Source organism: Rhipicephalus sanguineus, chromosome 3 (assembly GCF_013339695.2).
Source record: "Rhipicephalus sanguineus isolate Rsan-2018 chromosome 3, BIME_Rsan_1.4, whole genome shotgun sequence".
In the NCBI taxonomy this organism is placed as follows: Eukaryota; Metazoa; Arthropoda; class Arachnida; order Ixodida; family Ixodidae; genus Rhipicephalus; species Rhipicephalus sanguineus.
In genome coordinates this window covers 183375550-183392865 of record NC_051178.1, presented here as the reverse complement: position 1 = coordinate 183392865, position 17316 = coordinate 183375550, and positions in this window count along the sequence as shown.

Sequence of the window (17316 nt, the reverse complement as noted above, 5' to 3'; positions counted from 1 at the left end):
GTCCTCAATGGTATTTCGATAAAAATGAGTCAATGAAATTTTTATTGCAAAATGGTCAACAAAATTATTGTTGAGGAAATATTCCCTCAATGGTATTTCGATTGAAATGAGTCAATGAAATATTTATTGCCAAGTGCTCAACAGAATTATTGTTGACGAAATATTCCCTCAACGGTATTTCGATAGAAATGAGTCAATGATATTTTTATTGCGAACTGCTCAACAGAAATGTTGTTGACGAAGTATTGAAGCAAGTCAATGAGTATTGCGGAATCATTGATAATCAATAAAGTCAATAATTCGATCATACTCCGGCAATGGAAAATCAACAGTCATTTTCATAAGGGTAGGGCTTGGTGAGAAACGTGCTTAAACAGAAAAACGGCGCCGTCCTTGTGGTCTCTTGCACGGCAGTGTTTATAGCAAAAACGACATCAGCTAGAAAACGTTCCCAGTTTGTATAGGACGAGTTCGCGTATGTTGCCAACATATGTCAGCGCGCTCGGCTAGCCTGTCGCTCTGCGAGTAATTCACCGATGTAATTGCATGCTGTGTATCAAGATAAGCCATAGCACGCCTGAACTTGTTCGATGTGCAGCAGCTGCCACGGTCTGTAATTAATTGGTGAAATGTTCCTTGGCCTAGAATTGGCTGACGTCTCAGAAATTTTATAGCATGTTGGGTAGATCTATCAGGGACAGTGTCAGCTTCCACTCACTTGGTGAAGCTGTCAACGGTCACAAGTAAGTTCCTGTTCCTACAGTGAGCTTCCGGGCACGGTTTAGCGTGAAATATGGCGAGTGTCCGGCATATGGCGATGACTTCGATATTGTCTACAGGAGGGGGAATGCTCTGAACCCCGGACGTCGCGGGTTCGATCCCCACTGCGGCGGTCGCATGTCGATGGAGGAGAAATGCTATAGAGGCCCGTACAGTGTGCCACGTCTGTGAACGTTAACACCAGATGGTCGCAATTTCCCGAGCCCTCTATTACAACGTGCCTCGTAATCATGTCATGGTTTCGGCACATAGAACCCCAGATATTATAATGCCACGTGCGCTTATTTTTGGATTTTTATGTAACCGGCCCGTTACACGTGTAATCACTGCCTTGAGCAAACCACACCTCAATGTTCGGGAACCTTCCAGATTATTTTGAAATCTTCTGATAAGCTTGAGCGCACAGCTCGAACAATAGAGTTTATTCTGGATTTAACCCGGTCACAAACAATAGCGCTGGAACCTTCGATGCCACAGGTATGAAATGCCGACGCGCTTTACTGCTGATGAGAATCCTCGACTGCCGACGACTGACCTCGCCGATATCAGCGTACAGCACAAATTGCTTGTACCTTGACTTTTCATTTTCCGGGCACAAGTTCATCCAAATAAAGAGTTCCATATTTCGCAGTTTTGATCCAGCCTTCGTCACCGTCATGATCACGTTATAGGAGCATCGTGCAGCGATTCCAGCATGTCCTGTTGGAGAGCGCGCGACGCGACGGGTAGGCAGACCGCATGTAGGCCGCGGAACCGGCAAATGTGCAGCTATTTTCTAATGTTGTAACAGCGACGGATTTTGAGTCAACGTGAGCGCAGTCTACTATGGTTATGCCCATTAGAAGACCCATAATGTTTGTGCTTTAGGATTATTCTGATTGTGCAGTCCGAATTCATCTAGGCCAAGGAATGGGGATTGCGAAACGGAGATGCCGGGAACCATAACGGAGGACAATAATACGAGTTTTGTAACATATCAGGGACTTACATCAGCGACATCGGGGACAATTCTTGAGCAAACTTTTTGCAGATTGTAGCCACATAAACCTGCTGTTGTCTGTGACAACACGAAAGCGGCGGCCATGCATGTGGCTAAGGGCGAAATTTGTCGATTGTCCATATCATGGTGAGACACTGAGGAATGACCCCGGCGCTCTACGTCAGATACCTGCGGTATGACTGAACGTGCCGCTCTCTGGAAGGGTCCTGCTGATAGATGCATTGCATTAAGTTTCTCTGAACTGGAATCCGCGCGCAAAATGGTAGCTGAAGGCTTATCGAAATGAACCAATGTCGGTGGTTGAAGAAGCACTCGTTTTACGTAATCGAAGGCGGCTTGCTTTTTAGGCCATCGCATCCAAAGTTCATTCTTATTCAATAAAGCTATGACAATAATTTTACAACTGCAAAAATTCTTAATAAAACGACAAAAGTCTGCCCCCAGCGACTACAGTCGCTGTTATCACTACAATCGTTCCGAATCCCCAAACCTCTAATCACAATACAGCTTAGTCATCGTCAGCTAAAAGCTTCTTATTACCTAAAAATAGAAATATGGAAAATTCACTCCTGTCTTCACGGCATTGTCCTCATGGAACAGTGTTCCGAATGACATAAAAGTGTCTCATAGCACAGCGAGTTCTAAAGTTTTTTTTATTCATACTTACTTAACTTGGGGCTCCTGAGATGACATTTACAATGCTTCGTTTGCTTTGTTTGGGGTCACTGATTATTTCTGAAAGATACCATGCCACGTTTCAGATCACTATTTTTGTTGTGCTAGTACCTGATAACAACCTTACCTCTTTGCTGTGTTTGCCCTCACCCGATTTGTCTTGCTCTTGTTTAGTTTGTGGAGGAGGTTTCCTAAAGCACAGAATTTTGGGACCCCCTCCTGTATATTTTGCTGCCGCGCTCTTAGGCACATGAATGAAGCAATTATTTAAGAACACTTCGTTTTCGTTCCCTCCTTCTTCTCTTCCGTGTTTCCCGATACGAGTAAGCTGCACTCACAAGTTGAACTCACGCAGGCTGTGATAATGCCCTTCGCAGACTTATTTCCTTTCATACTTGTCGAAGCCACGTCAGCTGCAACCTTAAGCAACTACAACAAAGCGGAATACTTTGCTCTCACTCTTGCTTAACAACACGAAATTGCGCCGGACGTCATCAGCTATCGCTGGCAGTTTCCTACAAATTGTTACATCTCGGATATCCTCCTTTTTTGCAATGTAATTCTATGCCACTCATGAGCCAGTAATATAAAAAAGACTACAATCGAAACGACGGAACCGCTGATTGCAAGAGCTTCTTTTTAATGATGATATAGGAATTAGTATGTTGTCTACGTGAAGGTTCGCAGCAAAAACGTGTCTCAAGTGATAACTGCTTTTCACTGTGTAACGTCCCTTACCATCTATTGCGGAAGTTTTGTGTATAGTGGGAAATTTATTACGCGTGCAGTGACCTGTAGGTCATGCTACTAGAGTGGAATGCCTGTGCAGCTGACTGGGCAGCCAATATTCCATTGGTCGTTAAACAAACTCCTAAGGAGCATCGAGCACGCTATCCCACTCTTACTGAGTAAACCTCATTGCAGCCTGCTTTCGCCACCGCACCAGTTCTCGTTTACAAGCCGACGGCATCGCATCGGTTTCTTCGAGCATTTGGGTGCGTTTCGATTTTCTTTCCCCAAGTTCTTCTAGTTCCGGCCTGCCAGAATGAATTGGGCAGTGTTCGCACACTGCAATACGCAGAGGCCGACTATAGGTGTGACTGTTGGAACTTATAGTCAGGGTTGCCACTGACTTTCGAGTAAATGTCGCCAAACGACGAGCAAAAAGTCGCCAAAAGTCGCCATTTTTTTTACAAATTTCGCCAAAAAAGTCGCCATTCTAGATATGTGCGCCATACCTAGTAATAAAAATTTTCTCTCACGTATAGCCCCGTAGAATACAGTACCATCTAAGACCCTTAAATTATATTGACGTTTCTCAATGCCAATCGTATCGCCCGCTTCACCATGGCAGTGCATGGTGCTGGTTCTCCGACTAGCCGCAAGATGTGCGTGGTGGCGCAAGGGTGAATGAATGAACTGCTCACGATGTCCTTCCATCCCTGTCCGCTCGTTAAGGTAGAAGTGTGGTAAACATTGGGCGAAAACCGTGAAAGCGCTGTTTGTAGACAGCTTTACGTGAACATTATGAATTAAAAAAATTTAAAGGTTTATTAAAGGTAACACGACAGAAGTCTTACAGGAACCGATCATTGGTGAGCCTTACACCTTTTCAGTGTGAACTAATATGATAAAGGACGTCACCGACCCTTTCTATAGTCCCTTATATCTACACGCGTCAATCCGATGCGTTATTAATGAACAGGTAAACAACATAAAATGTTATATAGCAATTGTTTTCATTGCACACGCTCACCGAGAACACTGGGAAATGCCTCAATAAATATTTTTTTTATTGCACAAATAGCCGCGTATCCGCCTCTCTTCGCTATTCTGAAACAGTCTTTACGAGCTGAATTGGGGGTACTGCAACAGTGAATAAGTCGCCGAGCTATTCATAACAGTTGGAGCTTTGGCGGAACCAATGGTTGGAACCTTCAGCCCCTTCAGAAGCGAAACTTTAGGGAAGCTTAAAGCGCCGAAAGCTATTAACTTATAGTCAAACACTGCCCCCTCGCGGTTTAGATTTTCCTAGAATGTCTCTGGGGGACGTTGCCGTATCTCCTGCCTCTAGATGAATTGAGATACGCACGAGTTACAGGACGGACATACGGAATGACGCGTAATGTGCACATTCTACTCTTGGGTCTAAAACCAAGAAAAATACAGAGAATGTTGCCGCTCATTCGTTGGGAAGACACTGAGCTTAGTATGTATAACTCAGTGGAGACCTAAGCCGAAAATCGCCAAAAATTCGCCATGTCGCCATTCATAATTTTAGGTCGCCACGGGCCCCTCAAATTCGCCAATTTGGCGAAAAGTAGCCACCAGTGGCAACCGTGCTTATAGTACAAGGGTCATTCCATGCCAACTGTCCCAGTCGGGCGCTCGACAAAAATCGATTTCTCTGAAAAAATCTGAGAAAATCACACACATATAGACATTAGTTCTACAGTATTTTCCCAAAATATTTTGTGCGGCAAAAATTTTTCGGGCACGTGAGCGCCATTTGAACTTCTCGATATGGTGGAAAACCAGGTACGAAAGAAAAATTTGCTATAAATGGAGCGTTTCACGAATTCATTCGAAACTTGCTTTTTTGTATTTTTAGAGCATTGCGCTTTTATTATAGGACAATTGCTTAGGGTAGCTTTATATTTTTCACTCCTTGGCGCGTAGGTAAAATTGAGTAAGTTGCGGCGTTTTCGGGAATTTTTTTGCAAAAGACGATTGTAGACCAAATACATCAATTATTTTTATAGAACTCCCCATAAAACTTACTATCTTCTAAAATTTTTGTTTTGCCTGTGTGCGACGCACAGGTTCTAAAATAAAATCCTGAACGTGGAAAAAACGCTACATTGGCCTATGTTCAGACGTCTGTAGCACCCTAAGGTGGTCCAAGAAAAAATAAGCAGAAAAGCGCATACGATTGAGAATCATAACACCTTCGTCCACAAAAAGTTTAATCGAAGTAGTTTTTGTTTTGGTCAAGAAAATTTTTTTTGAAGTTTAGTCCCACCATTGCGTTATTTTGCTATGGGGGCAGTGCAAACCGACTGAATTTACTGCATAAAAAAAGAGGTAGTGTATTCGTAGCACATGGTTTTCAGCTCCTTTTGTTAGTACTTTATAATGTATATTATACATCAAGGAGATGATAAACAGAGGAAAAATATAACAATACCATTGGCTTAGATGACGAAATTCCCCAATAATGAATCGCGTTACCTATTGCATGAGACTCTGAGAATAAATTGGCGTCAAAATAAGTAAAGTCTCAAAGTTCATGTAAACCGAAGAAAGGAGGCGTGAGCGTTGTCATTTATAGCGGATCCAAACGGAGTTCATCAAAGTAATCCGCAACGAACGCCTCATGATGTGACAACGCGCCGCATATTCACGCATTCCGTCCGTCGTCCGTGACACTATGGACGGGATGTGCCAAGCTTTTTTTCACATCCTTATTTGGATGGTTGCCGGCAGCAGGTTTTGGTTAAAGCAGAATTTGTCTGCCTAGTAACATGCATTGTTTTACAGCTGTTATTAGATCACAACAGCCTATTTTTGTGACGTAGCTGTCCGGCGCCACCGCCGCCGCCTCCGGTGTGCCTAAACAATGCAATAAGTAAGGCGATTCATTATTGGAGAATTTAGGTATCTAAGCCAATGGTATTGTTATATCTTACCTCTGTTTATCATCTCCTTGATATGTAATATACATTATAAAGTACCAGCAAAAGGAGCTGGAAACGATGTGCTACGAATACACTACCTCTTTTTTTATGCAGTAAATTCAGTCGGTTTGCACTGCCCGCATAGCAAAATAATGCAATGGTGGGACTAAACTTCAAAACTTTTTTTTCGACTAAAACAAAAACTACTTCGATTAAACTTTCTGTAGACGAAGTTGTTATGATTCCCAATCATATGCGCTGTTCTGCTTATTTTTCCTTGGACCACCTTAGGGTGCTACAGACGTCTGAACATAGGCCAATGTAGCGTTTTTTTCAAGTTCAGGATTTTATTTTAGAACCTGTGCGTCGCACAGAGGCAAAACAAAAACTTTAGAAGATAATACGTTTTATGGAGAGTTCTATAAAAATAATCCATGTATTTGGTCTACAATCGTCTTTTGTGAAAAAATTCTCGAAAACGCAGTAATTTACTCAATTTTACCTACACGCCAAGGAGTGAAAAATATAAAGCTACTCTAAGCAACTGTCCTATCATAAAAGCGCAATGATCTAAAAACACAAAAAAAGCAAGTTTCGAATGAATGCGTGAAACGGTCCATTTACAGCGAATTTTTCTTTCGTACCTGGTTTTCCACCATATCGAGAAGTTCAGATGGCGCTCACGTGCCCAAAAAATTTTTGCCGCTCAAGATATTTTGGGAAAATACTGTAGAACTAATCTCTATATGTGTGTAATTTTCTCAGATTTTTTCAGAGAAATCGATTTTTGTCGAGCGCCCCGACTGGGACAGTTGGCGTGGAATGACCCACAATGATGTGATGGCTTGAAAAGAAAGAAATATGGAAGGACTTTGTTGACAGCCACATACAAAAAATGCGGGATGTTTGCACCAAGTCGCGCGAAGCTTGGCACTGCGGAGCTGGTCGATCCTGAAGTCTTCTAGCTAACTCCGGTTACTTTCTTTCTATCACTTTCTCCCTCTCTTTCTTTGATTCTGTGTCTTTCCTTTTCTGTCTTTCTTCCATTTCTTTCTCTTTCTTATTATGCTTTACTCTCCCCTACTTCTTTCCCTCCACCTCACCCTTATACTATACTATACTATACTATACTATACTATACTATGCTATACTATACTATACTATACTATACTATACTATACTATACTATTATACTATACTATACTATACTATACAAGGCTATGCTCTGCTAGCGTGCCTGGATAACGGAGTGGTTACGGCGCTCGCCTTCCGTTCGCGAGTACGCCAGTACTCATTTTTAGTGGACCAGCGGTGAGTAGTTAGATATGCCCAATTTCTGTGGCACATACTCGTTCATGATGATGATAGTATTTGTGGTCATCCGTTTTACCTCGAGCGTTAACAGCTTCGCTCTTAAAAGGTTACTGCAGACGGGGAAGCGATCTTTGCATTTGTAAAAATGCATACGTCCTTTATGTTTCATTGGGCACTTCCTTTATACTTCGCTTCATAGCTGTGATGCACTCTAAGAAAAAAGAGAGTCAAAAGAGGGTCATGGAACCGTGACTCTCTTCGGGTGTCCATCTGACCCCTTTTGGAAGGTACAGGCAGAAAAAAAGAGTTCGCATTTGGGAAGGAGTCACTGGACCCTCCTGAAGCGCGTTTCGATTGGCTTTGGTATACGGAAGAGCCGCCGTATACGCCATACATATCGCACGCTCGCCCTTTGGCGCCGTTGTGGCGCCTTGCTCGGCGACGCAGACGAGGTTGGCGCCGGGGTGGCGCGCCGCTCTCCTCTCTCAGTCAGAGAACACCCATGTCTCAGTCGTCTCAGCGTCTCAGTCTCCTGGTCTATTGGAATGCGTTGCGTGGATGAGTTGGTTGCGCGTCTTCGGCAGTATTGACGCCGGCTTCGTGCACGAAGTGACGCTTGGAGGGCGGAATATTCATGTCGCTGCGGACACCGACCACGGGCGCCAGTTAACGGTGAGTGTACTGCTTTCGTAGGTACTAATTATACAGCTTTAGCTGGGCGTCTGCAGCAGCTCTGCGGAATCTGCCAGCCATTTCCAACAGTAGCCTGTATCCGCGGGGCTGTTGCGGATGCCCAACTAAAGCTGTCAGTTAACGAGTTGCCACCGTTATGCGCGTTGCTGTACAAGCTCCCATAAAGGGAGCGATGCAAACAATAATCGAGGGTCATTTCTTGCTGATCGCACGTCGTGTCTGCACTACTGAAGGTGCAAGATGTCGTTTTGAGATGCACTTTAGTCTACTTCATAATAACATTTCCATCGACCTTGAGTGTGCGGCGTGCTTCCACGCGTGGGAACGTGAAAAAAAAAAAAAGCCTGCGTACAGAACGCACAGACGCACTATATGTAATGGTTTTTTGTTGGCTTAAAGACGGTAGTTTGAGGTGCAGATATAGTACGGTGGCTTCCAGAACGTACGCGGTAGTCATTCAAGTTGGACGCGCCTCGCCGGTAAAGTGAAAAAGCTCTAGAATTTCGACGGCGCGCGTTGTTGCGGCCGCCGGCGTGCACTCTTTTCCCTCGTTTCTGTTTGCTGTTTTCGTGGTTTGCATACACTGCGATGTCGTTGGGCGCTATAACAGAATCGAGTGAGTGTACGTGATTGTGGGAGTTATGTGCGCTAATTCTAGCATATGACATGTCTGATCTCGACGTAGACGGCGTACGCACGCGCTGGGTGTCGTTCGGGCCCTAGTACTCGCATCTGTTTATCTGAGTATTTAAGGATGGGTTACGTTTGTAAAACGTGTGGTCAGTAACCGCTCACGGCATGCCCCTGGCTGCCGGAGGATGTGCTTTGTTGTTTTGTTGTTAGCCTTTATTATGTCTGTGTGAACCACTTATTGTGTAGGTTTTGCAAACCTTTACTGCAATTTCATTTTCTCATCATAATTTCGCGTTCTGCTTTTCAGATACCGTTTTTCATGGTGCTCACGCTGGACAGGAGCGACAACCTAGCAAGCCACAAGTCTGATGCCTCAAGCCGTCACCACGTTTTGATTTATTCTTAATCACAAGGAATAAATATGGAAACATGATGGCGATTTATGCTCTTCATTTAGCACCATATGACACTGTGCACATCACAGTCACGCATTTTAGTTGGCTATACTCATAGAAGCATGTAAATGAGGAATACCCAAACTTCTTAATTGGAAATCACAGACCATCTTTTCGCGCTTTCTATATAACTTTGTTGGAAAATATGTGTTGTTTTGACGAGTTTTATTAAAATAATGCTAAAACTGAACTATTCTTTTTTTACAGTCGCTGAGCAGAACGGCAAGTATTATTGGACTTGCTTAAAATGAATACTCCACTATTTTCAACAGTAGTCGCGCAAAAGTAGAGCAAGGATCAAATGAGTAGCTTAAAATACTTGTGGAGTCGCTTGATACTTCGGTGTGGGTCCCTTGACCCCCCTAGGAGCGTTACCGGCAAGAGTCGTCTGACTCCCTATGAGTGGTAACGTGATCCTCCCGATGAGAGTCTTTCCACTCTTCCTAGAGGGTCAGGGGACTCTCCTAGAGCGAGCCGACCCTGGCCCACCAAGAGAGTCACCGTGACTATTTAAAGAGAGTCCTATACGTGGCAAGTCAGAACTCTCCGAAAAGAGTCACGCATACTCTTTTTTTTCTTAGAGTGTGGCAGTAACATTCCTGTAACAAAGCGCCATTCGGACTTCTCAAGTGACCAATGGCGTCCATATTTTTCTGGTCGCTGTGTGCCTGTGGCCTTGGGATTTGAGCATGACGGGCAAACTCCCAGATGTTAGACCTGCGAGAAGTCGTTAGTATCGTACACCGTACTCTGAATACAGAAAACGCCAGGCGCAGCACGCCGGCGTTTTTGTCTTAGTATAGTCTATCTTAGTGTAGTCTCTTAGTTTGTCTTACTATAGTCTAAAAACCCAGGAAAGCGCAGCGCAGTCACAGCGAAAGCTAGAAGAGCGGCATTTATGTAGATGCAGACGTAGATCCTAAAATTTTGGCTCCCACCATACCTAGGGGATTGGCCAAGAATCGGGCAGCTTAGAAAAAATATTTAAAAGCTAGAAACGAGTATAATTTCTCGTTTTGTGTAACAAAAACATTTTTTCCAGAATTATTATTTTGAGAATAAAAAGGGGGTCGAATCTATTCTTATCGAATAAGAATTAAATTAATAATACATAAGCAAATTTTATGGAGCCTACTTTGGTTAACTATGAAGCTTTCTAAGCGTGGTTATTATGTAAACCTCATTGACTGTGCTATGAAATCTTGAACGGCCTCGCATACTTTGCTACGGCCGTTCATACTATACCCAAGGGTAAGTGCACCTGGGGATAGTAAACTTGAAGGTGTTAAATCAGCCCGTTGTAAGCTCTCTTGGGGCTACTAATACAACTACACTTGCAAGGTACCCACTATACGCCATAAATCATGATTTTTGTGAAGTTAGGAAGCACCCGCTACACCATTATTCGTCATTATGCGGAGAAACGAGGTACCCGTTACACATTTGTAAGGCATTACGTACGCTTTGTTGATGCGGCGGCTGATGACGATGAAGAATTATGGCTGAGCCCTTGTAATGTCCGCCGCCGTAGTTGTCCGGTGGCCGACAACTATGGCGCCAAAAACGGCTGTTGTGATATCATAGCAGCTTCCGCTGTAAAACTGAAGTGCAGTGTGTTGCCCCAGCTCGCACTGGTGTAACCCAGACTGAGTTGCTCAAAAGTGCGTGGTTTACAGTTGAATGCAGTTGGCAGTGCAAGATGCGCAGCAAAGCGAAGACGCCCGTTTAGGCAGTCAAATGTATGGTAATGTTCTCGGAATTTTCCTTTAAGGCTTCCGCGTCACGTATGTACCTTCGTATCCCGGTTGGTGAAAGCCTGTACGCGCATTTACCATTGCCCCTTTTATGCCATCTTCGTGTCTTTCCCACTCTACTTCTTTCACACTTCTTGATACCTCGGTTTTCATCCCAAGTTACGGCACAGTTATGCCACAACAAAAATTTTTAAGTTCACAAGCTAACTGATATTTGTGCTTGCGTAATGGTGACCATTTACTGTTCACGTGTTCAAGAACTGTCAGTTCTTATACCGCGTCAGCAGGCCTAGATAACGTTAGCACACTGAACCACAAATAGCATTACAAATGACGTGAAACGTAATGGGGAGCACCAAATCATGTAATTGTAGGGGTTTTACGTCTCAAAACTACCATATGATTATGCGGCAGGACGCAGTGGAGGGTTCCGGAAATTTTGATCATCTGGTGTTCTTTAACGTGCACTGACATCGCACAGTACTAGGGCCTCTCGGTGTACTTAGATTTAGGTGCATGTTAAAGAACAGCAGATGGTCAAAATTTCCGGAGCCCTCCACTACGGCGTGCCTCATAATCATATCGTGGTTTTGGGACGTAAAACCTCACACATTAGTAAATCTAAGTACGCTGCGGCCGCGGCCGGGGTTCAATCCCGCGACCTTCGGTTTAGCAGTCGAGCACCATAACCACTATATGTAGACCGTCATTACGGGTGGGGAGCATTGAAGCATTTCTTTTAAATGCGAAGCATTTTTTAGCGAACTTCTGCGAGTTTGAGCGTATCTATCTATCTATCTATCTATCTATCTATCTATCTATCTATCTATCTATCTATCTATCTATCTATCTATCTATCTATCTATCTATCTATCTATCTATCTATCTATCTATCTATCTATCTATCTATCTATCTATCTATCTATCTAGCCGCCTACGACTTTGCGCTCTCCTGGCCGTTTCGTTAATCGGATGTATACCAAAATTGGTATGGAATAACATGAACGTATTACGAACATAAATGATAGGTCATAACATGAAAATCATGACATGCATGTCATGATTTTCATGATTTACATTCCACGGCCTTGGGGCACTTGCGGCCGTTTCGTTAATTTCATATATAACAAAACTAGTATGACGTGACAAGAATTCATGGCGAACATAATGACAGGTCCTAACGCTCAAATCATGACACTCATGTCATGTGCGGCATGATTTACATGACTTGGTCTCGGGGCGCTCGCGGCCGTTTAAATGAATGGATATATACGAAAACTGGTATGACGAGACATTTCGACATGACGAACATAACTGACACGTGGTAACATGAAAATCATGACATGCGGGTCATGCACGTCATGATTTACATGCCACGCTCATGACGCACTCGCGGCCGTTCCGCTAGGTTGATATACACCAAAATTGGTATTGCGCGATGTGACTGTATGAAGAACATGAATAACAGGTGGTAACATGAAAACCATGACATGCATGTCATGTATGTCATGATTTACATGCCACGCTCATGCTGCATTCGCGGCCGTTTCGCAGGCTTGATATACACCAAAAATTGGTATTGCGCGACGAGACTGTATGACAAACGTAAGTTAGAGGTAGTAACATGAAAATCATGACACGCGTGTCATGCACGACATAATTTACATGCCACGCTCATGACGCACTCGCGGCCGTTTCGCTTGGTTAATATGCACCAAAATTGGTATTGCGTGATGTGACTGTATCAAGAACATGAATAACAGGTGGTAACATGAAAACCATGACATGCGTGTCATGATTTACATGCCACGCTCATGGTGCATTCGCGGACGTTTCACTAGCTTGATATACGCTAAAATTGGTATTGCGCGACGCGCCTGTATGACGAACGTAAATGAGAGGTGGTAACATGAAAATCGTGACAGGCAAGTCATGTGCGACATGATTTACATGCCACGCTCATGATGCGCTCGCGGCCGTTTCGCTCGCTTGATATACACAAAATTGGTATTGCGCAACGTGACTGTATGACAAACATATATGACAGGTGGTAACTTGAAAATTATGATATGCATATCATTTACGGCATGATTTACATGCCACGCTCATGGTGGACTCACGGCCATTTCGCTCGTTTGATATACACCAAAATTGGTATTGTGCGATGTGACTGTATGACGAACATAAAATGACAGGTCCTAACATGCTAATTGTGTTATGCATGTCATGTATGGTATGCTTTACATGACACTGTAATGGTGCGCTTCCGGCCGTTTAGATAACTGGATGTACACCAAAATTGGTATGTCATGACAGGAGTGCGTGATGAACATAAATGACCGGTCATGCAGTGTATACGCCAGAATACACGTTTCATTGGCATGGTGTATATCATATTGTGCATGCATGCGTGCATGGCAAACATGCGATATATTTTGAACTAGATGCCACGGCATGAATGATTTCGTTTGGCTCAAAAATAAACAAAGCGATGTATGCAGCTCTTCGCTGGCTGCTTCGCATTACATCGATTCCCACAGCGCGTGGGATCTGCCGGATTTTTTTTAATGATTTTTGTCTGCACTTCGTTCGTCGTTCTGTTTTCACCGTGATAATCCTGATTATAATAGATCGCGATCACAAACCTCGCTATTTAGGCCCTGTCTGACGAAACCAAAGCGTAACTACCTACAGATGCGTCGTGGTACCGCCCTTGCGACTCCTCAATCTCAGGCCTTCGTTCACACTAGCTCTGCGGAAGTCATATTGAAATGTCGGCAGGAGTTAGCCTAAGCATAGTGAATATACTCGTGAGCGCACCACAAGTATGGCTCCTCTTCAAGCCGGTTTTGAGACGGCCCATACTCAATTTATTGTTCATCACATACGCGTGGTGGCAAGTCGTCTGCCATTACCTATGGCGTGGGAGGAGTAGCCATGCAGAGTTTAATATGTCCAGCCTACTTAAGGCGTTCTTCAAAAACGCACGCCATCCCACTAAGTTGAGGGAACGAAACGTGAGACTGAGTGCAAGTTTTCATGTAATGGACCAGTCATTAATATAATGGATTGGTGTCAGATGAAGGTAAGACTTTGAAACGTGCGGTTTATTTGCGGGGAACTTCAAATAACAGCAAGCCGACTCGAAAACAGCTACGCAGGGACGGAGCTGTGATTCTGCACGGCTTCCGAAGATGGATGTCTTTATTTTATTATCATTTCCTTGTTCTTCTGTAAGGTGTACAATACAGTCAATCTGTGCGCCTACACACTTCTGCGTCTGTGCCTCTAAGTACACAGAAGAAATCGAGACGGAGAATGATTAAAAAAACCCACGCATCTCGACGAAGTGAATAATGACGAGTGGGCGAAGCTCTCGGTATCGTATTGGCGAGTAACCGTACGTTACCCGAGTGTTGTCCCATATAATGTAAATTGGGTGACATAAAATGACATAAAAAGCCGACGACAAAGCTAGGTCCTAAGGTCCATGATGTCTACCTTGAAGTCGCCGACTATAGTGTAAAGGGTTTGTGCTTGTAGGTGTTTGATATTGTTCTGTCACAATTATTATTGATGTTTTTTATCGTAAACCATTTCTTTTATTCACATACACACATATATGTTTCGACTATAGCAACGATTTTCTATATACCGTGACAACGGACAGTGAGAGTCGGCGACAAAGCTAGGCCGTAAGGTCCATAATGTGTACGTTGAAGTCGCCGACTAGTATAAAGGGTTTGTGCTTGCAGGTGTTTTATATTGCTTCGTCACAATTATGACTGATATTAGTCTATTGTTAAACCTATTGTTAAAACCACGCATCTCCACTAAGTGAATCATCGCGAATGAATGGGCGAGTAGTGTAAGCACGGACACGGACGCCACACGGAAGGACATGCCTTAAGGTGTTTCGCCCCTAAAAAACTCCGGACAAGCACTCGGTACAGACGGTTAGCCAGCGAAGCTGCATACGGGCGGCCCCAGTGTTCATCACTGGGTTAATCCCGTTCATTAAAATCTTTCTTAATTATTGGTTACGTCTGTCATGAAATCTTCAGTGGTGTTTAGCGCCCGTGTGTTACCTTCTTCATTCTTAGTGGACCAGTGGCGTGCAGTGGGACTTGCCCAATTTCCGTTGCACATGCGCACTAGGGGCTTCTGCGTAAATAGGACGGATGAATTTTGCTTTCGCCACGCCATATACGGCCTCGCTGTAAAAACCAAGGGCACGCGCAGGAAGGTTAACAATGCCGATGCTCTATTGATCATCCTCCACTCGGAGACGAGGAATAATAAAAGGAATGCAGAATTTAAAAAAAGTAATTTAGGAAAAATTAAAAAATATGGTTAATGGGAATGCCCGGACAACACAGAGGTCAAAACACAGGTATGACCGAGCTATTTAATTATTCCCTTAATATATAGCTGGGGTATTTACCTAGAAAGTATTTAGCGATCGACATACTGCGAAGGTTTCCGAACGCTTCATGGATTGTGAGTGGCAGGTTTTCAGACTGCCTCATTCTTTAGTCATCTTGTGATGTGATCCTCCTACTGTACAGGACAGCAATGTGTAATGTGCTCTTGCTAAACCATACCATTCTTTCTGCCTGTCTCTGCATGGGACTATAGATAGTTCATCATTTTTGTCTTAATACGCTAATTAGAAAACATATAGAATGGGAGACATTTACAGTGGTAGTATATTGTATGAAGCTCCGAGGAAAACATATAAATCTACTCCTGAATAGCTGTAAGACAGGCATCCGCATCCTGCGACTCTTTTTCACAATACGTCTCTTGTTGCTGCCGCAGCGTTACTACCTGGCTTTATTCTTCGCATCTCAGGTGCGTTTTCATCTCATGCGGCTGCAGTGGCTTTAGCCGTGCAAATTCTGCGTCTTTTATTTTAAAGCGCAAAATAATTGAAGACGTACTTTCTATTTCTGACCACAAGGTGCAACGACGTGTAAACTGATGATAAGATGTCACGTGACAATTGGATTAGGCAAAACGTAAATGCGAATGGCGACGCCTCGATGTCATTGTAAGATCCTCGAGTAATGTCTGACGGTCTGTATCATAGGTCAGTTATTTACTTACTTGAGATACACACTGCCAGACATTTGTTGGGTCATTGCCTCGTACTGAGGGTTGAGAAGAACGTGCGCGGTATTGGTTACCATTGCGTGCGTTGTCCAGCCGGTCTTAGAACCTCAGCAATCGATAGCGGGCAATTAAAAATGCTCGAAAGCGCAGCACGGACATTATTTTCAATGATTTCCCATATCAGTGGAAAGCTTACTTGACGCCTGCCCTGCGGCTTATATCCGGTGCAAATGGCGAGCATGTTACGGGCTCTTTGGTGCGGCAGTTCCTTCTCTCTGTGTTAATTATGAGCTTTGGAAAGAACAACCTAATTCTCGTGTTCCCTAAGTTTTCATACACAGAATGATTTCACCATATCCAGGAAGAAATGAAAGCGACATTGACGTAATGCTTTGTACAAGCAAGTAGGCGGAAGGGAGTCGGGCATTTGTGTGACCTAATTAAGGAGTTGCTCGAAAATGCGCATCATCTAATTGCGCTCAGAGAACGAAACGTGACACCGCACGCATGTTTGTTAGCACGAAATTGATCAGTCCATACGCTTCCTGTCATATGTGGGTAATGCATCAAAACGGTAGGGTTTATTCGCTGCTTAAATTTTAATAAACCTGCTCGGAAATAGCTTTGTTGTAAATATGACTGTGATTCTGCACGACTTCCCTGGCATGGACGTGTTTACTACTTTATTATTGTTCACGCGTTCTTGTTTACGGTGAGCGCATAAATACACCTACGCTCTTCTGCCTGTACATGACCAGAACACAGAGTGCGAAGGGCAAGTACTTCATAGCTGTTTAATTAATTCCTTAAAACGTGCACAAGCTGTTTTGCAAGGAATCTGAAGTGGTCGACATGTTCTGAATGTTTCGGAACGCTTCCTGGATCATGAGTGACGTGGTCTCGCGCTGCCTCATTATCGCTGGGTGATATTGTCAGGACAGTCTGCTACTATGTCAGTTAACCAAGTTGAACATGTTCTGGCTAACCTCTTTCTTTTTCTTTTCTCCCTTTGCATGCAACCTTGGCTAATAGGAAATTTGGTAACTCGTATGTCTCTATTTCCTATTTCCTGAATACGCAAATTAGAAAGAGCCAGAGAACCTGAGATGCTTGCAGCTTTAAATTACACGAAGCTCCAAGGAAAGTATACAAGTCTACATATATGAAGCGCAGTTAGGCAGCCATTCGCATCCTACAGCTCTATCTCGCAAAACTTTGCT